Here is a 25,189-nt window from a genome sequence, read left to right as displayed (position 1 = left end):
AGCTTGACTAAAACTTATTCTCTCGTAAAGGCCTTTTTTTATAACATTGCCAGAGAAACGGTATGGTTTAGGCAGCAGATTGGTTCACAATTTGCACCTCAAAAATATCGTCCCAAGTTTATGCTAGCTTTTAAAATTAAGAAATTTAGGCAAGAGAAACACATTTGCCTGACAAAATAAAAGTTTGGTTTAATGTGTGAAAGCTAACAAATAAAAAAAAATAACAATCATAAACAATAGTTTAGTCATTTTATATTATAATAAAGATGATGACAATGATGGTTATAGTAATAATGTATTTATTAATTAATGACAATTATTATTATTATTATTATTATTATTATTATTATTAGTGGTATTGATTTAATAATAACAACAACAACAACAACAATAATAATAATAATAATAATAATAATAATAATAATTTGTTTATTTAATTGCTATTATATTTAATTTATTGTATATATTACATTGCATTTTATTACACAATAGCAAACCAAATTTAAAAAAGTAATCATGAATCATGAATCAATTCATCAGCGTTAGAGAACTACAAATCTGCCACTTATATGAACTACAAATCCCATCATGCACCTCACACATTGGTTCTATCCCTGATTGCACACATGGCTGGAAGCTCATCATAGACTGATCACATGGGCTGCGTCCAAAATGGCCTACTACTCAGTAGGTATGCATTTGAATTTTAATGTACTACTCAGTCGTTAGAAAATACATTCTATACAGTGTAAATGTGAGTAGCAAACTCGGACGTACTAATCAGCCATTTTGTCATCACCCGCATCAGCTGCGTTGATTCACTCCCATTCATGAATTATTTTGTGGTATTTTATGGGATAGCGTAGCGCGCATTAGACATGCACTTCAGAATCCCGCCGGAAGTAATAAGTCATCCTGTTGCTTCTCGCATTCTATTTTTCGAATTCTTTAAATGTGGACATACTTCTCGGCTCGTATACTTTTTTTAGCGTACTACATAGTATGGAAGTATGCGATTTCAGACACAGCCATCCATTATAAATACTGCTCTCATTCTCAGACACATTACTGAGTCTTGTTTACCTGTAACTTTACAAGAGCGTTTCCTAGTCTAGTCTTGCCATGTTCCCTGACCCTTGTTTTGTTCTTTGTTAATCCTGTTTGCCACCTGCACCGACCTCTGCCTGTGACCACGACGACGTTTTTGGAGTACCCTTAAGATACCATTTGTTCCTGTTGACCAAGTGGCAACATCCTGCTCTCCCTCGTGAAGCTAATATGGAACTAACTGAAACTGCAATTCATCAAAATTCTGCTATGCCTGACTCCAAAATAGAGCACATTTCTAATGACCCAAGTGTTAAGATGGCCAACTTTATAGCAGAAAAAAAGGTGTTTATAACCTGGTACAAAGCCTGGTGTATATAACTAATATTACTCTATTAGGGGTGAATTTATTTTAAAAACTCATCTGTTTAGTTAATATTGAGGTTATATTAAGTCTGCATAACTAAGGGCGTGGCCACTTGAGTGACAGCTAGGTCTCACCAGTCACTGTCTCGTCACCTCATTAGCCGCTGAACTCAGCATATACATTGTATTTTTGTTTTGTTTTATGTGACTACACAGTCAATTGCCTTTTTGGAATTATTTTCTTGCAATTATCAGATAATATGGCATGCTGTGTGCACTTAATTGTGCCTCCATTTCCCAGGTGAGTGAAGTTATATACTTTCCATAACCATAAATGTATTTGTTTATTTAAGATGTTTTATCATTTATAATGTTCTTTAGACCTGTAATGCACTCCAGAATCTGACAGATTGATTACTGTAGCTGTAGGGTCTAGAACAGTCATCTGAAATGTTGTCATACAGTGTTATGCCTGAATTTCATATACAGCCTTGCATTTATGTATTTGGAAGTAATTTGTGTTTTTCTCCAGAAGAAAAACGTCATAAGAACAATGCTTAGTTGCTCAATGTATTACAACAGTGTTTTTTAAAACACTAAACACTTTATCAATATAGTATACAAACAAGCACATGTGGTCAGAACACAAACGAGTTGCAGGTAATGAAGTAGAGTTTCTCTCAAAGAAAAGCCTGTCTAAGCAAAATGCTCTGCTCACGTGCCACCATTTTGCCCTTTTTTAGATAGCTTCAGTCGGCGAGATGATGAGAGAACAAAATGGCGACAGTTGGCCACACCCACTTGTAGCTTCATTTGCGCTCTTCATAAACCTATGGGTGTCGTCACGGATACTAAGTCCGTATATTTTACAGTCTATGGTTTGGACCTTCAACTCCAGGCTCCGGTTACAATTATCATATATGTAATGTAACACAATTTGTCCAAGGAAAAACATGATTTATTTCTATAAATATCGTAATTCAGTCTTTCCACAATATTTTAGATTGAATTTTACCATGTGGGGATAAGAATGATTTATTTGCTCTACTCCAATCCTGTGGGACAAACACAGAAGAGTCTTGGGTAAGAGGAAAGACGTGTTGAGATCTCTTTCACATTATCAAGCCAACAGCAAATCTCAGCTGGCAACACAAACTGACACACAAAAAAATATTTCCAAAACAGCTGTGGGCTCAATTCTGACCGACCGCCGATCAATTTCCTTCCCATCAAGCCCCTCGCCGAAGATGAAAAGAAAATGTGAGCTAGAAAGACAAGAACAGAGAGAGAAAAGGGCAAGAGATGAGCAAGCTTGTTGACTTAGCTCTTCAATTACCTGCTCCCTTCCCCAGCGGTGCTTTAATTTTACGTTCAATTCCTGTGGCGTTGTGCTGCACGACTCATCGGCCTGCCAGGGTGATAAGACGGAGTCCCGTTTATCAGTTCAGCCATCGTCAACAAGCACGCACGCACACACACACACGAGCCTCATCCAATCAACCTCACTGATTTCGCTGCCAACACATTAAGCTCTAGTCAAACAAAGATACGCCGGGCTTTACTGGATAATTTCCACTCTATTCTCACTGTCTGACTCTCTGCTTACCACATCTTAACCTTCACCCTCGGGGTTGTGAGTAGTACAAAGGACTACAGAATACACAAGACATTTCACTCGTATAGTTTTGAATGGGGAAAAGTGTAACAGTCAACATGGCCGCTCTTTTTAAGAAAGCCTCGCCTTTAAAGGAGCCAATCATCGATTACTATAGATCAGAGTAGGGGTGTTCGATTCCAGATTTTTTGGACTTTACTTTTTGGAGCCATTCACTTAATATAGCGCAATGATTAAACATGCTGTAGCTTATCATATCGCGCTTTGAACAATGCTATTGCATCAATTACAGCTTTACATTATGCAATTCTCCTCTGGTCAGACAAAAATCAGCAGTAAATCATCTGCAGTAAAAAATAAAATAAATAAAAAGTCATCAACCTACATTTTAACAGCTTATTTTAATTGTCTAGTTTAGATAATTAAAAAAATTACATTGCAATCTAGGAGAGAGAAAATTAAAACATCAATTTATTATCAAAATGTTTAAAGGACAGACTTGTAGCAGTTCATTAAGGAAAAAAAAAAAAAAAAAAAAATATATATATATATATATATATATATATATATATATATATATATATATATATATATATATATATATATATATATATATATATAAAATTGTCTACATACTGTACATTCTTCATATAAATGTTTGATACTTAAATACTGAGTACCGAGTAATCAAAATAATCTGGTACAACGGATGGTCATGCAAGACACATCCCAAACTTGCAGCTGTTCATTTCTTTATTTAAATTTTTTGACGCTCCAACCGATCAATAAACAAAACAGCTAGATTTTCCATTTGATCTAATGACCAATTAAATAATAAACCCCATACATGAAAAATAATTCATACATTAACAAACCTAAAATAAAAAATAAAGCATCATGACAGACTGTGCCTTTAGGCATATCATATTGCTCTCTTTCTCGTAAAGGTGTACTTTTAAATAGTTAATTACTTTACTTTTAAATATCACAGATGTTTTGTGCAATTTGTTCATTATTGTAATTTAATAAGGGTGTGTTAATGGGACGGCATACGTCGGAAACAGGCATAGGTTAAATAAGCAATTTAATTGAGCACATAGCAGCAGCCAATAGTCTAACTTAACATCATACCTGCAGAGTTCATTTAAGATGTCGATCCACCAATAGTATCCAATTCGCTCCAAATTCATGCACATATTATATATTTCATTTATAACACAGGAAGCTTGACATCGCAGGCAGATCCTAACCAAAATGCTTTAAACCAAAATGCAAAGGGGTGTAAGTGCTTTATAGGAATTTGAAAATGAAAGCAAACTTCATCCCGTATCACTATTTAATAGCCTAGAATGCTCGTGGTCATGAAATTCAAATTCAAAGCGGCCTTCGGTGTTCGTCATGCTCAAGAAAAAGCATTATAACTGCAGAATGTAACTGCTTCATTCAGGAGGATTTGAAAAACAGACTCGACTCTAGGAATCGATTCCTGCCCTGGAGTCGACTCCGGTACAAGGTCCATTGAGAGTTGAGGAATTGACTCTTTTGGAGTCGACTCCCCGTCCCTATAGATCAGGGATCTATAGGGATGGAGAATGATGGAGATGTGGTTGGAGGAATTGCCTTCAACAGAGATTGTCATTAATGAAACCTTTTTTAGTTTTTGTTCAATTGTTAAGTACCAAGGGTGGCAAGATGGCTCAGTGGTTAGCACTGTCACCTCACAGCAAGAAGGTCGCTGGCATTTGCTGGAGTTTGCATGTTCTCCCCATGTTTGCATGGGTTTCGTCCGGGTGCTCCGTTTTCCCCCCACAATCCTAAGACATATGCTATAGGTGAATTGAATAAACTAAATTGTCTGTAGTGTATGAGTGTGTATGGGTGTTTTCCAATACTGGGTTGCGGCTGGAAGGGCATCCGCTACAAAAAACATATGCTGGAATAGTTGGTGGTTCATACTGCAGTGGCAAGCTCTGAAATAGAGACTAAGCCGAAGGAAACAGTCAATATTGAAGGCTATGATGGGATTGCATTCAGTCAGTGGATGTTCATTTAATGAGAGGCTGCACTATGGCTGATCTAGAAAGGCTGAGACAAGGACACGGACCACTTGTGGGAAAATGAAAGAAAGAAATTTCAAAGCTCAAATGATGGACGCAAGAAAAGACGTTCAGCTTTACAGTAAAATAGGCAATTAAGATTCATTATAAAACAAGGAGCAGCCACACCAGCCTTAAATAGATGTATGTTTTAAGAGACATCCAAAACAAGTCAAAGGAAATTCATAAGTAAAAATGATTCAAAATATAAAATCCACCCTTAGTTTTTTTTAAACATAAGCATATTTGGGAAATTAGTTACTCATATGTCTTAAATTTAGGAAATGCACTAAATCTGACACAAATAGATAGTTTAGCACTGTGTGCATCAGTCCACAATATTCACACTGGAAAAAAATGTTTACTAGAGATTTTTTTTCTAATCCAAATATCTAAAAATTATGTCAAGAAGCATTTTCTAGACCAGTGTTTCCCAACCCTATTCCTGGAGGCACACTGACAGTACATATTTTGTACGTCTCCCTTATCTGACCCATTAACTTCAGGTTTTAGAGTCTCTTCTAATGTTCTGATGAGTTGATTCAGGTGTGTTTGATTAGGGAGAGGTGGAAAATGAGTACTGTTGGTGTGCCTTCAGGAACAGGGTTGGGAAACACTGTTCTAGACAAGTAAAATAAACATTGTTTGGTTTTCAGAAATAATCGGTCAAAATCAAATGAATATTTCTGTAAAACAAACAAAATAGTCAGCCTGTGGTGTGAGTGAAATAATATTGTTTTTGGTTTGAAATAAGTTTAATTTACTTACCCACTGGCAGATTACTTGTTTTAAGGAAAACTCACTTAATTTTGACATGCTATTTCTGAAAACAAAATGTTTTTACTTGTCTAGAAAATGCTTCTTGATGTAAGAATTTTTATATATTTGGACTGGAAACAAGACAAACACTCAGCAAGAAAAAGCTCTTTTTTTTGCATCGAATGACATTAAAAACAGCTATTTAACTTTATTTTGTGACATTACACTGTAAAAATGATATGATCAATTAGTCATGACAGCATATGAAAAGTTCAGATGCAAAAACCTGAAATTTCTTTCAAACACAAGCATTTTTCGCAACCTCCTATGCTTATGTTTGGTTTTTTCACTTTAGAGGCAGTGGAAATACCCTATTCATCAACATATATGTGAAATTACTGAAACTACACACAAGAGTCTAAGAAAAATGCTAATTTTAGAAGGACATTTTAGATGGCATTTAGAGGTTTTTGTATCTGAACTCTTCATATGTTTTTAGTTCATTGTAAATGATTAAGCTAAGTTAATTATGTTCTGATTTAATTTATAAGTTACACAAGCTGTTTTAAGTCAGTTTAACATAATGTAAGTTGAATGGACTCATAAGATTAATTTGATTCAGCTTAAATATTTAAGGAAACCAGGATTTTTTTACAGTGTAGTGCTCATGGGAAAAAAGGTAACACTTTAACATGGTGACCAATTCACACTTATAATTACCATCACACAGTTAGATACTCCCTATGGTGCACACACTGTATGCATAGTCCGGTCAAAAGGATACATAAGCAGAGAAATGCATATAATGAATGTGAATCTCTGCTTATTTTCTGCACAAAGCAAGCATGAAACCTCTTGAATGGAGAGGAGACAGCCGAGTTCTGAAGGATTTTCATCACAGAAACCCAATGTGAAGTCTTACCATGCGGAGAACGACAGGTTCCAGCTTTGAGCTGTGATGAATGATCTGAGAGCATATTCATTCTCCGCAAATCAGTCGGCAGATAAAAAGACAATTTCACAAATTTAATTTAAATGTAGGCACAGTGTGCACCTCAGAAATAGTTTCGGTCTACAAGTATTGTTTCCTTCAACAATAAGTTGCTCCAGAAATGTACCAAATGTCCTCATACAGGTGAATATACCGTGTGGGGACAATCCAGCAGTCTACATAAAGGAGAATAGCTTTGGAAATAAAGTTAAAGAAAATAAAAATATAGGTTTCAATTTTTATTTGTCACATACAGCTTGATATGCAGTGAAATGTTTACACAACTACTTGCGACCTTAAAAATAATAACAATAAGAAAAATAATGACAATAAAAATCAAAGTGTGGAGAAATAGAAGTTATGCAATAGGAAAAAAAAGCAATATATTAACCCTTTAAAGACTTCAATATAGAGTATGTGGCTGTAGAAAAAAAGTATAAAAACATAAAAGAGCTATCTGTACAAACAGAAAAATGTAAGGAAGGTGTGTATCCTACAGGTGGTTTGTCAAACCCACTCATCTGTGGAGTACACTAGAACTACACAATATATGTCCACGGTGTGTGCAAATGTGCATAAATGTCCAAGAGTGTCCAGTGGGTGTTCAAAGTGCATGTACTGTATGTGCAGATGTGAAATGTTTATAATTGTCTGTAAAATCTGCAAAAAAAAGTGTTACAGTCCTGTGTGTTGCCCTGATTAAGAGACCTGCAGGCCGGCTGCAGGCGAACTTATTGGCCTAGAATTATTTTAGTTCATAGTAAATCAGTGGTTCCCAACCTTTTAAAACTCATGGTTAGGCCCACACAGAATCTGCCCATGCAGAAATGAACAGATTTCTGCAGATTTTTAGCCCATCATTGAAATTAAATTTATGTTAATTCAGTTTTTACATTAATTTCAGTAATATTATTATTGACTAAAATGAAAATGTTCATTTGATTTATTTACAATACAGTTTGTAAAGTAAAAATTTCTGTCTTTTTGTTGATATATTATATGAGAGACTTGCTTTATTTACCAAATACGTTTTTAGTTATGAGACTCCCAAAATATATCTGCATAATTCTGCAGATTTTTAACAAAATTGTCAGCAGAAATAGCAAAAAATGTTCGCAGATTCAGTCTGGGCATACTCATGGCCCTCTAAAACAAAATAGAAATGTTTCCGCGGTCCCTCTGAAATGTTTGAATGGACCTGCTATTTGTGGCAGGTTAGTAACTTGTAAAGAAGTCTTTACAAATCTAAGATTCCCTTTAAGGCAAGTCTTTTCACTCACTGCCCATCTTTAAAATGCCTCTCAGCAGTACGCTGAGGCATTCTGTCTGAATGGGTCATTTAGTCTGTCTGAACTGTTAGCTAAGCTTACGATTACATTACATATTTGAAATCACCTATAAAATTAAACAACAGCTGTCTAAATTTAGTTTCTAAACATTAAAATCAAACAAAATTAGCATTTTTTCAGGTTGCCCGAGCTAATGCGCATGCACACTCAAAAGGAATGAGATCACGACACCAACCTCATTTGTGGTCGTTCTACACATTATCATCCTCTGAATAATGTGTCTGATTCCGCTGCATTCTGTAGTAATTCATAACTTGGTGTTGATGGCAAATCTCCTCCAGAAATGTAAATTACTCTCCGTTTACAAGTTTGTGAGTGTTTGAGTAGTTGCTGTTGTCATGTGGTGTGCGTTTGACATGGCGGACTCTACCTTGCAAACGTTTTATAATACATAAACTGTCATAAACCATTACACTTTTCCCTAAATTCTAAATATTGTTGTGTGGGGTTTTATTAAGGCAATTGTGAGTGAAACATATGGTCATACTAAAAGTGTATGCTATTTTCTTTTAGATTATCTCTGTATAATTCATATTAAATACGACCAGCTTTGCTTGCAGCTGTAACTAAGGAAATGCTGTTACTTCTGCAATTCTATAGGCGCCCCTTACTGGAGGAGAACGAATTAGCATTTTAACCAGCATTTTAACCAGTATTTTTAATTTTGTGCCAGTATGTTGTATGTAGTATTATTTCACAACAGTAGGATTATTTCAAGTCAGATTGTTCTATTTACTTCATATATTGACATTATACAACACATTTTGGTAACACTTTATTTTGATGGTCCATCTAAGTATTAATAAACTGTCTGCTTAATATCTGTTGATACTGCTGCTAAACAGACATTTAACTGACTATAAGAAACTTTGCAAGTACATGTCAACTTACACTAACCCTATCCCTAACCCCAACCTAACAGTCTATTTATAATCTAATGAGAATTAGTTGGCATGTAGATGTAATGTAACTTAAATTCAACAAACGGGCCATCAAAATAAAGTGTGACCCACATTTTAAATCACCTAATACCCACTATAATTATGCTACTCTGTTATGTGGATCATAATTAAAGTGCAGTTATTGCTTCTAATATGAAATCACTGTCGATTTTTCTTCTGGCATTCTGCTCTCATTACTGTTTTTTCTGGTTTCAGGTAAAAAAAATAATAATCGGAATGGTATTGGCCATAGAAAAACATGACTGGTGCATCACTAAACCAAATCAATGTTCAGAGTCATGTTTACAGGTAGAGTTAGAAGATAAAACATATGGTAACACTTTAAATGAATGGTCCTTTAGTTAATGTTAATGTATTTACTAACATGAACAAATTATTAGTAATACGGTACAGTATTTATTTATCTTCGTTAACGATGCTTAAAGTTAAATCCAGAATTTTTAGCCCCACTGTTTATTTTTTCCCTAATTTCTGTTTAATGGTGAGAAGATTTTCTAAACATAATAGTTTTAAGAACTCATCTCTAATAACTGATTTATTTTATCTTTTCCATGATGACAGTTAATAATATTTGACTAGATATTTTTCAAGACACAAGTATTCAGCTTAAAGTGACATTTAAAGGCTTAACTAGGTTAATTAGGTTAACTAGGCCGGATAGGGTAATTAGGCAAGTTATTGAATAACGATGGTTTGTTCTGTAGACTATCGGAAAAAAATAACGCTTAAAGGGGCTGATAATTTTAAGCTTAAAATGGTTTTTAAAAATTAAAAACTGCTTTTATTCTAGCCTAAATAAAACAAATAAGACTTTCTCCAGAAGAAAAAATTATATCAGGCATACTGCGAAAATTTTCTTGCTCTGTTAAACATCACTTGGGAAATATTTAAAAAAGGAAAAAAAATTCACAGGGGGGCTAATAATTCTGACTTCAACTGTAAATGTTATTTAAGTGAAATAGCATTAGTTGATGTTATCTCACTTTGCATTGACTAATGTTAACAAGCGCAACTTTGGATTTTAATAACGCATTATTTAATGTTGAACTATGATTAATAAACGCTTTGCAAGATTATTCATACTTGGTTCATGTTAGTAACTATCATGAAGTTAATGGGCCATTTTTCTAAAGTGTTAGCAAACATATAATTAGCCTAGTAAAGAAATAAAGACTCCAGCATGAGAGAAAGTTGGTAACGTGACACATAAATATCTAGTTGCATCATATAATAAAAGCCCAGCTCTGCATTGAACCACACAACATTGTAAATGCAGAAGAGCAGTTACTGGCCTGTACAACAAAAATTAATCAATAACCATTTAGGGGTTGTTTTTCGTTCTTGTTTTGTCTTCACTAATGCAAGCTACTTTCTAAGGCTGAAGGCCGGGTCAATATTTCCAAACCCACACTTTCACTCGCCTCAAAAAAAAAAAAAAAAAAAAAAAAGCAGGAAATTTACTGCAAATGCCGATTTCCTAATTCCTATAATTACAAATACTGAAACCACGAACAGAACAGTATTGATTAACATCATTTCAGCCAAGTGCACATAAAAAGTGACACGACAGGCCACAAAAACAGCCAAGAGTTTGAGCTATTCTTCTCAGTTCAGCACGAAGCTAAATGACAGGAGGCTTGTTCATTAAGCATAAAGCCTATGAGGAAGTCATTAAGTAATGGCCGGACTATGAGAGACCAATAAACAAGGCTTGTACAATAGGCCCCTGCAGGGAGAGACTTAACAGCAATTTATGTTGAGGACATCAGGGGACCGATAATCATTTTATAGCATCCATTCTTTCAGCTTAATCCATTACTAAATACACTGGTGGCTTGCAAAAGGAGGAGGAAAAAAACAGAAGGGTTCTTTCACAGTCTATCAAGCACAAGTAATACAAAATTAGGGTTCTGATTTGACTAAACATTATAATGAAGTTTATAGAACAAAATGGTGTTAACAGTATAATTTCACAATTTAGCATTCTTTTCAGGGTTTATTTCTACCATTATAACATGTTTAGTACTATGTCAAAAATTGCAATATTGTTCAATAGATGGAAAGATTAGCACCAACCCTACAACAATGGCTTATAGAACTTTGATATGGAAGTCAATCAGTAGCAAAACTCGAACTTATATACTTCTGTAATAAAATTAGTATGTGTAGGTTGAAATTTACACTCACAGCTCAGGCCCATAGCCGGGGTGGGGTGGGGTTCGGGTGGTTCAAAAAACACCCCAAACCCCTACCCCTCCACAAGTCCAAAATTTTACCCCAATATGAGCTCATTTATCCCATCTTTGACTGCTATGCCATAATAAATTGGGAAAAATTATAGATAGAAGGCTTTAAGGCAAACTTAATTTTTAATTATTCAAGTGGCCAAATTCTTACTGAGAAAAGTTGAATGAGCTGGCAAGTTTTTATTTGCCCATAGTTTTAGCAGATTCCTATTTTTGTAATGAGAAATGATGATAAATTTGTATTTATTTTATATTTATTAATTTTTTTAAATGCTTAATCTCATAACAATATTTATAAAACTGGATTAATTTACAGATTAAATCCAAATTTGTAAATAAATACTTCATAGTAAAATAGTATAGTGAGCACTCCTACAAAATTGTAGGAAATATTTTTGGTCTATCATAAAAGTGTGGCTATGATCACCATCCGACAAGCTGATTCAGCAAATATTAGTTCTTAAAATGTCACTAAAATGCATAACTGAAAAGAAAAATGAGGCAAATAACTGCAAAAAAAGCTCCACTTTTTCAGAAAAAAACAGAACCACCCTTTTTAATAGGCTGGCTACAGGCCTGAAGCTCTGATGTGAATAGCTGAATCTCTTGATTTGCACACGCAGACAATAATCAAAACACCTGTGTTTTGAATTCAAAGTTGCAGATTAATAGTTCTGTATTTGTAAAATGTCAATCATATACAAAATGGCAGCCACAAATGTGTATGGCAAATTTACCTCAGCTCTTTATTCGGCACTTACAACCTCTCCGATTTCAGTTCAAATCTCCGCACTCTGACTTTTGCTATCCCTGTGATATCGCTGTTGCAAAACTCACTTGTGCACTTGTTGATACAGATGCATGGGGCAGGTGAGGCGTAAAGCTGTGGCAAATGCCTGACCAATAAACAATGCTGCAGAAATGTACATAACAGAAGAAGAGCAGCAAAGTTGGTTTGTTAGCTTTATTCATACATCGTGACCCCCAAACGGCACAAGCTGCCCTGTTTGTTGCTGTACAATAAGTGCCATTTCATCGGCTGACTCCAGCAAATAAACCGACTTAGCTGCTCTTTTACTGGTTTTAATTCAGGGGTCACCAACCTCGTTTCTGGAGGTCCGGTGCCCTGAAGAATTTAGCTCCAACTTGCCTCAACACACCTGCCTGGGTGTTTCAAGTAGTAAGAAATTGATAAGCTTGTTCAGGTGTGTTTGATTGATGGTTTTACTCAAACTCTTAAAAATGGTTGTGATTTTAATGTGTAAACTGTGAAAATGCTACAGTATAAATATGTAATCTTGTTAGTTTTTCTCAATCACTTTGGTCCATTTCTCTACCTGTTCAATCTTCACATCATGGTGTAACTTGTGCACATCAAAAAAGCAGCTTCTCATTACTACAGGTTACAAATGCTTTTGTACATCTATGCAAATGATTATGTGCAATTCTCTGCAAGTTTCCTACATTATCAGTTGTTTTGGAGGTTGTCTTATGTTCACATTTCTACTTTTGTTTTTTGTTTGTGCTATGCAGTGCTGTCTATTCCTTTCTGTATCACAATGATATGATCTGCCAACAAATTACAGTACAAACAGCAAAAAAGTAACAAAAAAATTGCCATCGTTTACACCAGAACACCCCTCCAGAGTGCACTCTAGTATTGACAACATGACGAAGTTATTTGACTGTCTTATCCATGTTCTGTCTTATCCACTTGTTCATTGATACAGAAATTTAGTTTTGAGAGATGAACTAAAGGTTTTGAGCAGGAGACTGGGTTAATCCACGGTGTTTTGCTATTTGTACACATTGTTTTGAGAATTTCACTTATTGTTTTGCACATTTACATTCTGATCAGAGAAATGTACCCGGCGACTGAGAAAAACTGTAACAGTAAGTTTCCTTCATATATTTTTTGTGATTAAGATTTTTTTGTTTTCAGATATAAAAAAAGTGGGAAAAAAATAATAATAATTATAATTATATATATATATATATATATATATATATATATATATATATATATATATATATATATATATATACATATATATACACATATATATACATATATACACATATATACACATATATATACATATATACACATATATATACATATATACACATATATACATATATACACATATATACATATATATACATATACATACACATACATACACACACACATATACATACACACACACATATACATACAGACACATTAAATAACCAAAAATATGCTTATTAAAATTTTTACACACAGTACCACACAGAATACCAGATTTGACTTAAGAATACTTGGATATAAGTGGAATTACCCTGGTTTTCATTCAGTTCATTTGTTGCTCAATTGTTCATCAGTTGTCATTTTCGATGCAAAAAAAAAAAAAAAAAAAAAGCTCAAAATTACAAAATTTGTATTATAAATTGGGAAGAAATGTTATCAGACTTTTATAGATTAAAACAAATATTAACATTTAACATTTTGCTTAAACATATATACTCTAAAACCATAAAATACAGTAAAACTGAAAATATGAAATACAAAATAGCAAACTAACCGTCTGAATTTGAAGGTATATCGATCATCTATATTAATTTTTACCATCCAGACTTTCGCTTTAATGGAATTTTAAAAGCCATGCTAGTTATATGTACCTTTAAATGCCAAAGCCTGGTTTACATCTGAATTACAGTGTGTGAAAACATCTTTGAGGTGTTGCACACTGTATATGAAAGAGCAAAGTCTGTTGTATTCCATTAAAGGAGGATGCTTTTGCTAATGCATGATATTAGAAGTCACTTCCACCCTGCACTGTTCTCGCCCACTCCATCCTATATAGAGGCTGAGAGTGCATAATTACAAAGAAGCAATGACATAAAATAAGCACTCCTGGATTGATGGACAGAGAGGTAGGTGGACGGATAAATGGACTGACAGGAGGAGGAATGGATGAGGGAAAAGTCAGATAAATAAAGAAATAGAACGATTTGATAGATGAAATGGTACATCGATGGAATAAAACAGAAAAGGTAGAACAGAGCAACAGACAGAATGATGAAAAGAACAATACACTATCAATAGATATCAGACAGGATGATAAATAAAACAGTAAAGCAGTAAACACAGCTAGTTTTCTATATAAAACAAATGAATCAGTACAGAAAAGACAGACGGACAGACAGATGGACGGATGGATAGATGGATGTCTGTCTGTTGTTCTGTCATTTAGTGTATTATCTAATAATCTGTTCTATTATATAATGTTCTGTTCCTGTCATTCTCCTGTGCTGTCTATTGTTCTGACATTCTAGATAGATAGAACAATGGATGGATGAATGGATGGACGGACGGATGGAGAGAACGACAGATAGAAAGAACAATAGATAAAAAAAGAACCATAGCTAGAAAGAACAAACACTAGATAGATTGAACCTTACATAGAACGGTAGACAGATAGAATGATCGATCGATCGATCGATCGATCGATAGATAGATAGATAGATAGATAGATAGACAGAATGATAGAAAGAACAATACACATTATCAATACCTATCAGACAGGATGATAGATAAAACAGTAAAGCAGTAAACAATATAGCTAGTTTTCTATATAAAACAAATGGATCAGTACAGAATAGATGGACAAACAGATGGATGGATGGATGGATGTCAGTTTATTGCTCTAGCTAATGATCTGTTATCATATTAACTTCTGTCTATTGCTTTGTCATTCTCTTAATAGATATAGATATTTTTGAAGCATTCAGGATCGATATTTATATTGATAATGCTCTTAATAGTTATAGATAGAACGATATATCGATAGACAGACGGATAGAATGATAGCTAGAACAATAGATAGAATTGTAGGTAGGTAGGTAGGTAGATAGGTAGATAGATAGACAGACAGACAGACAGACAGACAGACAGACAGACAGACGAAAGATAGAACGGTAGAAATAACAGTAGATAAAAATGATAGAATGACAGAACGATAGATAGAATGATAGACAGAACCATAGAACAATAAGATTAAACAGATAAAATAGATAAAACAACAGAACGGTAGATAGAACGATAAAAATAACTGTAGACAAAATGATAGAATGACAGAACGATAGATAGAACAATAGAACGAAAGACAGAATGGTAGACAGAACGATATAAATAACGGTAGATAAAATGATAGAACAATAGATAGAATGGTAGAATGATAGATAGAACCATAGAACGAGAGATAGAATGATAAAAATAATGGTAGATAGAATAATAGAATGATAGAGTGATGGAACAATAGAACGATGGATGGATGGATGGATGGATGGATGGATGGATGGATGGATGGATGGATGGATGGATGGATGGATGGATGGATGGATAAAATGATAGAAAGATAGATAGAAGGATAGACAGATGGACAGACAGATAGAAAAAACTTTGTTAGAAAGATAGATAGAACGATAGATAGACAGGACGATAGATAGAACAATAGAACGATAGAAAAAATGGTAGATAAAATGATAGAAAGATAGAACAATAGATACAATGATAGAACGAGAGATAGAACGATAAAAATAATGATAGAATGATAGATGGATAGAATGATAGACAGACAGACAGACAGACAGACAGACAAAACGTTGTTAGATGGAACGACAGACAGACAGACAGACAGACAGACAGACAGACAGACAGACAGACCATTAGAAAGACAGAACGATAAATAGACAGAACGACTGACTGACTGACAAAAAACATTAGAAAGATAGAACGATAGAATGATAGATAGAATAATAGAATGATAGATAGAAAGATAGAATGATAGATTGATAAATAGATGGATGGATACCAAATTCTTACAAGACCCACTGATACACAGACAAAGTGCATAGAGACACATAATAGATCAACTGATAGGTAGAATGAATGCTAGACAAGCAGACAGACAGATCGATAGATAGATACCCAGACAGACAGGCAGGCAGAGAGACAAACAGTGAAGTGGCCCGGTGCTGTTTACACAGGTGTCTGAAGTGATGTGAAGGAGGGTCATGTGCTTTTCCCTCCGAACCGGAGAGAGGAGAAGCTATTTATAGGCAGCGTGTCGGCTTCATAGGGAGGAATGGCACAAGAACAGTGTTCGTCTGTCGTCACTGCTGGCCAACAAGAGCTTCTTGACCTCATACGATGTCTGCACAGTTTCTCTCTCTCTCTCCACTGTACCACTCATGTGTTCAATCCTGAAGCATTTCCTGGTGTCCAAGTCTAATACATTACAACAGCAAACCAGTGGTGACGACCCAGGCACTGCATAATCAATATGAATATTGATCCTGAATGCATCAAGAATATTTCTGTCACAGTCTAATCCAGGACTCTTGAACTTCTGGCCGTAAGATGTTTTCATTAGGCTACTCAAGTCATTTATCTTTACATTCAGCCAGCAAGATCAATTTTAATATTTGCATTTGGCTCTGATCTTTTGTTATCGTGTAGGTCTCTTAAAGGAACAGTTCGATCAAAAATTCTGTCATCATGTACTATGCTTCGCAAGTTCTGTTGGTGCCAATATAACTGAGAGAGGTTTCTCAAATGCATAATCAAACAAATATTTGCACGCTGGTTTAATTTGGACTTTTGAGCAAAATAAGCAAGCTAACATGGAGTACAAACTGAACTCTTTGGATAGGAATTGTACATGCATGTCTTTTCAATGCATAATCAATTATGTGACGATACTATATGGTTCAAACAATGGATGTTCAACACACTTTGGGTAAGTTTCACATGCGATTGCATATGTGAAGAACATATCAAATCTATTTGTTTCGTTCATATAAATACATTTAAATTTCCCAATTCGCCTATTTATACACTACCTTGAATAAATAAATAATAACTTGACTTCTGGTTGATCATTTGGTATCAGAAGTGGCTAATATGAAAGGCAAAGGCCTCTAGATTGTACTTATTTTACTAAATTAAAATATTTTAATACATTCTGAAAACATAGCCCGACAGATGTTTCTGGAGACCGCGAATTACGTAGCCAGAGGTACATATGGCGGCATTTCATTTTTTTAAGTGAATGCTATGGGGCGGTGTGACGCCGTTCCTTTTCGCGCTTACCAGCTGACCGCTTACCTCCGTATGGATGCCATTCCAGCTGCAACCAGTTTGCCCCGTTAGCACGCCATGTACGTTCGCGCACTTGAGACGCAGAGAGGAATTGACCACGACGATGGGGATTGAGTTCGGTGAAGAACGGTTCCAGAAAGCAGGTAAGACAAAAACAGAAGCCAAAAAATTAAATAAACAAGTAAATAGCAGGGTGAGAATGTGGTAAAATCTGAAAACGTTGTAAAAATCAGACGAGCGCTTTTCTTTTTTTGGATTGCTTTTGAAACGTGTTTGTTGGGTTTAGGGAAGTGGGTGGGCGGGTCAATCAATAAAATTGGTTGGGTTCAGGCAAGGGGGAGGGTGGGCCAGTCGATTGTTTGTCAGTCAAAAAGTCGGTCAACAGTGGCCTCTGGTGGGTATAGGCGAGAACAGCAGGCGCAAATGGCACTCACTAGGGAAATCTGAGATCTCAAAAAGCATACACAGTGGCCTCTTGTGGATTTGCGAAAACAAAAACTGCAAAAAAACATGCTGCCGGGATGTATTATGCGGTCTCCAGAAACGTCTGTAGAGGTACGTTTTCAGAATGAGCCTTGGTTGCGATTTTTAATTATTTGATTAGGACAGTAAGATCTGACTTTGATTAGACAAAGATCTTGTCACTTAACAGAAATAATGTACAGTATAGAATATAAAGTCATAGTGCAGTGGAAAAAGAATTAATATTGTGTACGACTCCCATGAGCTTGGAGGACTGCATCCAGACATCTCTGCAATGACTCAAATAACTTATTAATAATGTCATCTGGAATGGCAAAGAAAGCGTTCTTGCAGGACTCCTAGAGTTCAACAAGTTTTATCTTCAATGCCTCCTCCATCTTACCCCAGACATGCTCAATAATGTTCATGTCCGGTGACTGGGTTGGCCAATCCTGGAGCACCTTGACTTTCTTTGCATTCCAAGGAACTTTGATGTGGAGGCTGAAGTATGAGAAGGAGTGTTGTCCTGCTGAAGAATTTGCGCTCTCCTGTGGTTTGTAATGTAATGGGCAGCACAAATGTATTGATACCTCAGGCTACTGATGTGGTCATCCACTCTGCAGATCTGTCGCACGTGCCCATTCTGAATGTAATCCCAAATCATGATTTTTCCTTCACCAAACTTGACTGATTTCTCTGTGAATCTGGAATCCATGCGGGTTTCAATAGGTCTTCTGCGGAATATGATGATGATTGGGATGCAGTTCAACAGGTGATTCATCGGAAAAACCTACGTCTTCCAAAATGATCAACTAAAAGTCAAGGTATTATTTGTTGCTCTTACAGCCAGAATCGACTGTACTATGTCCAAAAAGTATGTACATTTGGAAAGAAAAAGTACATACATTTGAGTGCAACCAAAGAGTATGCAAGCTTTGAAACAGACTTCCTAATTAATGCACCATTTTGTTGACAATCATCTGTGGCCACATCATCCACATTTCCTTCATATTTTATTTCCCTCCTTATTGGAGATGCAGCAGCAGGTTAATCTGCCATTTGTGAATGTTTCATGCAGAGAAATCTCCTGAGGTGTTCGCATAATTGTGCATTTTGAAATTATTGACACGTCTCTATAATAGTAGGGAAATGTGAAAAATTTTATATTTACATTAAATATTAACTGATAATCATTTAAACACCTTTACCTAAGCTTCTCTAATCATCTGTCAGTTTCATTATGCCGTCTCATTATACTATACTATATAGTTCTAATTGAAATCATGTCAAATGTATCTTGGGTAATGTTACAGTAGCTATTATGCTATTATGAGCAATGTTGCTGGGCAATATCACAGAGCATTGCTACATGGCTATACTTTCCTATTGACAACAGGCAATAGTAACTTATCTGTATCCCATTGCCCTAATTAGTTTCTTTGTGTCGTTTCCCATTGGCAGAACATTGAATTACTCCGATTCGTCTAAATGCAAACTCGTGCATAGTGTAATAATAGTGATATTACACAGGGCAACTTTTAAAGCAATGTTGCCCTGTGTAACATCACTATTATTACACTATGCACGAGTTTGCATTAAGACAAATCTGAGTAAGTCTGGAATACTCAACATAGTTTGATTTGGGACACTAATTAGCCTAGAATTCACTAATTCTAATACTTTCGAATATTATGAATGGTATGAAAATTGAGATACAGCACATCATACGTCTCCGAGTGAATATTTTAATTAGAATTGTACGCTAGTTGTGTTCCAAACGTCACACTATGCACTTATGAACTCAAAAATGTAGTGTATGAGTTTTTTTTAACAAGAAATTCAAACAGTTTCCCAGTCTATTTTTAATGGTTGCCAAATTAGTGAAACATATTACCAAACTACCAAAGCGTAATTGTCATGAGTACAGCCACATTTACCATCAGGAGGTGGCATAATCTTTTACATATGCTTGCACAATCCAAAACAAATCCATTTTTAGCACCTGATAGCTCCTCCTCATCTGCTACATGAACAAAGCTGCAACCACTGAGTGGTCAGTGTTAAACATGCCGCACTTCTTTTTTTTTTATCAGCTGAATAACTGCATCATCTGGATATTTAAAGTGCACTTATTCCTTTTAAAATTTGCAGTGTGAATGCACTACTTATGCTGGGTTCACACCAATCATGGTGCAGTTCTGTGTGTTCGTGACGAACATATCAATCCTGTTCACGTCATTTGCTCTGTGTTGGGTCTGTTCACGCATTTGCATTGACTTGCTTTTTGGTCTTTTGTTTTTAGGTGTGAACCCAGCATTACACCATTTATACTGCAAAATGCAGCAGAATTGTCCATTCATACATCTGTCTGTCCGTCCATCCATCAATCCATCCTTCCATCCATCCATCCAATCCATCCGTCCATCAGTCTGTCCATCAATCCACCATCCATCCATCAAATAGCAAGAATGCATCGATTACACCATTTATACTACAAATGTAGCAGAATAGAACATCCCTTCATCCATCCATCAATCCATCCATCCATCCATCCATCCGTCCGTCCGTCCGTTCATCAATCAATCCATTCCTCAAATAGCAAGTATGCATCCATTACACCATTTATACTACAAAATGTTGCAGAATAGAACATCCATCCATCCATCAAATAGCAAGTATGCATCCATTACACCACTAATACTACAAAATATAGCAGAATAGAACATCCATCCACCTATCTAATAGCAACTATGCAATTTGACACTCGTTCCATTTTAGTTTTCATGGTGATGCAGAATTTTTTTATTTTAATTTCCATTTCAATTTATGTAAAGTTAGTGCTTCCCTATATTTTGCATACCTCCCTACTTTATGTAAAAAAACAGTATATGAGCAGAGAAGTACTGTATGTCCAAATTCACAGTATTCGTAAAAAAGTAGAAGTACTATCACCTTCAGAGAGATGCTGTAGTGTGAATACTGTACTGTCCCATTATTCCACACAAGGAATGTATGAATGGGTGGTGAAGCAACATAACTGACATGAGTAGGTCATGGGATAATGCTAAAAGGAAAATGTAATACATCCAAATTCCATTCATACTTCTCGTGTTCATACTATATAGAACCCTTTTCTAATCAACAATTTGAATTCAAATGTAATACCTACACAAATAGTATGTGTTTTTTTTTTTTGAGCCAATTCAAATTTTTCAACAGACTCATTGCAAGAACGTACCACCTTATCTTATCAGCTTATCTCTTTGTGGACGACTTTTCCGTTGTTACCAGTTTGCCCAGTAGCTCACCATGTACATCAACGGAATGAAGAGAGGAGTTAACCGCGACGACAGGGTTCAAGTCTGGTGAAGAACGGTTTCAGGAAAGCAGGTAAAATAAAAACAAAAGCAAAAAATAAAATAAACAAGTATACACCAGGGTGAGAATGTGGTAAGATCTGAAAACGTGGTAAAAATCAGTCGGCCGCAAGGGCTTTTCTTTTTATGGATTGCTTTTGAAAACACAGGTCAATTGGGTTTAGGAAAGGGGGTGATCAGGTAAATCTGTGCTTTTAAAAAAACACTATCGGTTGGGTTAAGGGAAGGGGGTGAGTAGAGGATTGGTCGGTCAGTCGACATCGGTCTCTGGTGGATTTATGCGAGAACAGCAGCCGTGAATGGGACTCATGAGAGAAATGTGGGATCTGAAAAATTTTACACATCGGCCTCTGGTGGAGTCGCGAAAACAAACTGCAAAAAAAATTATCTCCTGAGTATTTTGCGGTGTCCAGAAATGCATACAGGGGTACATATCAATAATGAGCCTGCGTTTATAATTTTGGTTGATATTCTGAATGTTTTGTGGTGGTTCTAAACCCCATATGTGGGACAGTTCTCCCACGGTCAGATACTAACAATCCCACATGTGGAAACATACCGTTTAAGTGGCTATATTGGTTCAGGCCACTTTTACTTTTGCTGTAAGACCAAAAAAACAGATGGAATTTCTTCAGAATATTTACCTTTGTGTTCCGCACAAGAAAATCAATGCTTATAAGATGCATGTTTCTTGCTTCCCACAATTACTGCTCACTATTGGAAAAAGTGCTGAAAAAGCTACACCATTTGCTGCTGTCACCCCTACTGAAAAATGCAGCAAAGTTAGCAGTACCGCAGCTTTAATTAGTTACTCCCCAACTTGTGAGTAACTTAATTGAAGTTAATGAGCATTGTTAGACGCTGTGTATGTGCAGGGTTAAGCTGATTACCAGACGGGACATTGTTCATCCTGTACCTCCCATCCAGAGCAGCACTTCTGGGCTTTAAGACGAAAAGCACCAAAGCCATTAGTTGTACTTACAAACCAACACCTCTCACTCCCTACAAAGGGAATGAGTGGGAGCAAAAGAGCGAGGTTGTAGGATAAAAAAATAAATAAAATAAGAGAAGGATAATTGAACAGCCTGATCCCTAGGTTACACCTAATCCTGTTTAATTAACTAAAAATCCTCCAGCATTTCATCAAAGCCAGTGAAAAGAGGAGGAGGGATGACAAACGGCGTGGTGTGTCATTTTAAGAGCTCCTCTGGTTTGGAGGCTGCACCTGCTGTGAGGATTTCTATTGCAGCTTTGCTCTTCACACAGGCAGTCGTGTGGCTCCAAGTGCCTCTTAACCCCTGCACTGCTCCTTTATTCCCAGCATGCATCGCTCCGCCTGCCCATGTGACAGTGTTCGGGTATCAGCATCAGGAGACACGGGCTTTCTCAGGGATTTCAGTTTCAGTAAACGGCACTGGATGTTCTTTACTAAGAGAAGATATATTTTGAATGTCTACCTCTTTCTCTCTATGACAATGCAAAATGAAAAAAAGAAAAAAAAGGACAAATATAATAATAATAATAAAAATAATAATAATAATAACTATTATTATTATTATTATTATTATTATTATTATTATTATTGAATTATTTATACATACTAATTCATTCAATTATGTAATTAAATAATAATAATAATAATAATAATAGCTATTATTATTATTATTATTATTATTATTATTATTATTATTATTATTATTATTTATTCCAAAATTTAATTAATCCTGACATATAACAATAACTAATTCCTATTATTATTATTATTATTATTATTATTATTATTATTATTATTATTATTATTAATTATATATATAATAATTTATTTATTGACGTAATTAAATAATAATAATAATAATAATAATAATAATAATAATAATAATAATAATAAACAAATATAAATAGTAATAACAACAATAATAATAATAACAATAACAATAACAATAATAATAAGAAGAATAAGAATAATAATAATAATTATTATTATTATTATTATAAACAGATATGTAGATAAATAAATAAATAAATAAATAAATAAATAAATAAATAAATAAATAAATAAATATAAAACATAAACAATTAAATACACTTTTCTCTGATTTTACTGAATTAATTAGGCAGGGGTTTAAATAATATGTTAATATTTATTTTTTTGGAAACAATTGTTGTGATTGAAAAATGAAGATTAGTCCACCAAATATTACTCTAACTCTTCTGAAGTAAAAAAAAAAAAAAATGGCATTGCGTTGTCTAAAAATTAACATATTTGTCTGAATACATCGATATTTATTGGTATTTTATGCAAAATAAAAGTTACAATTTGACATTTATTTTAAATTGGAGGAATTAAGTTTAAAGAATAAAACAAACAGTACATTTTACTCCACCACATACTGTAACTACATTCTGAGAAACTTAAAATTTAAGTAATACCCTTTTTTACAGCTACATACACAGGGTGGGTGAAATAGTCAATAAAGGAAGTATATGGTAATTTACTTTATTACAAGTTTTTAATGCTTTGAAATCCTATTTAACATGAGCTATTTAGATGACTCCAGTAGTACTCTACAGTCAACTTAAGCTTAACCCACTCAACAGAAAGTGAACATGAACACAAAAGTAAATGAAAAAGAAATGTCTAATTTATAATACAGGCATAGATAAATTAAATTATTTATTGCACTTAATATTTTATTGCCATTATTGCTTTAAGCAACTAAAAAACTTCAAAGTGCAAAATTAACTCTGTTATGCATATTTAAAACAAGACTCTGCCACTAACAAGTTATAATCCAAAAAGTAATATCTTGCTCAAAAGTTTGGGGTTCATTAAATTGTTTTTGAAAAATCAAAAAAAATAAATAAATAAATAAAAAATAATAATAATAAATAAACATACAGCAAAACTGTAATAATAAAAAACGTATTTTACCAACTAAATATATATATATATATATATATATATATATATATATATATATATATATATATATATATATATATATTTTTTTTTTTTTTTTTTTTTTTTTTTTTTATATTACAATATATTCTTGTGATGAACAACTACATTAACATGAAAATTCAATATTTATATTAACAACAATCTAATATGTTGTATTGATGTTTAAAAATATTTAACATTTTATATTAGAAACAGCTGTTCAGATTAAAACTTATGGAAACCATGACACTTTTTTTTTTAAAAGGAATCTTCTCTCAGAAATAAAAGTTAAAAAGCACAGCCTTTAAATGAAACAGATCTCGTTTTTAACCTGATTTACTGCCATTTTATCAATTTAAAACGTCCTTGCTGAACATAAAAAAACTGAAAGAAATACATTTAAAAAATCCCTTCTGGATGGAGGGATGGAATGGAATGTGATGGATGGATTTTGATGAACGGCTGGATGGACAGAATTGAATGGACAGATGGAATTTAATGGAAAGATGAATGGATAGATGGATAGAATTGATTAAATGGATGGATGGATGGAATTGAATAGATGGAATTGAATAGATGGATTGATGGATGAAAGAATGGAATTGGATGGACGAATAGAATTGTATTGACAGACAAATATATATGGACGTATGCATGGAATTGGATGGAAATTGACAGATGGATGGATGAAATTAAATGTATGAATGGACAGATGGATGGAACTGATTGGACGGATGAATGGACGGATGTAATTAAATGGACGGATGGAATTGAATGGATGGAATTGAATGGACAGATTGGAATGGACGGTTGGAAGGATGTAATTGGAT

The 25,189-nt window shown here is 34.5% G+C and overlaps 1 protein-coding gene across 1 annotated transcript in view; it reads right to left on the bottom strand.

The window, feature by feature from the left end:
• Nucleotides 1-25,189, bottom strand: part of LOC130215059 (whirlin-like) — a 180,725-nt gene that overhangs the window by 121,559 nt on the left and 33,977 nt on the right. The window lies entirely within an intron of this gene.

This window comes from Danio aesculapii, chromosome 21 (genome assembly GCF_903798145.1).
Source record: "Danio aesculapii chromosome 21, fDanAes4.1, whole genome shotgun sequence".
In the NCBI taxonomy this organism is placed as follows: Eukaryota; Metazoa; Chordata; class Actinopteri; order Cypriniformes; family Danionidae; genus Danio; species Danio aesculapii.
The sequence above is the reverse complement of the archived record's forward strand: the minus strand, read 5'-3'. Positions and strand labels throughout refer to the sequence as shown.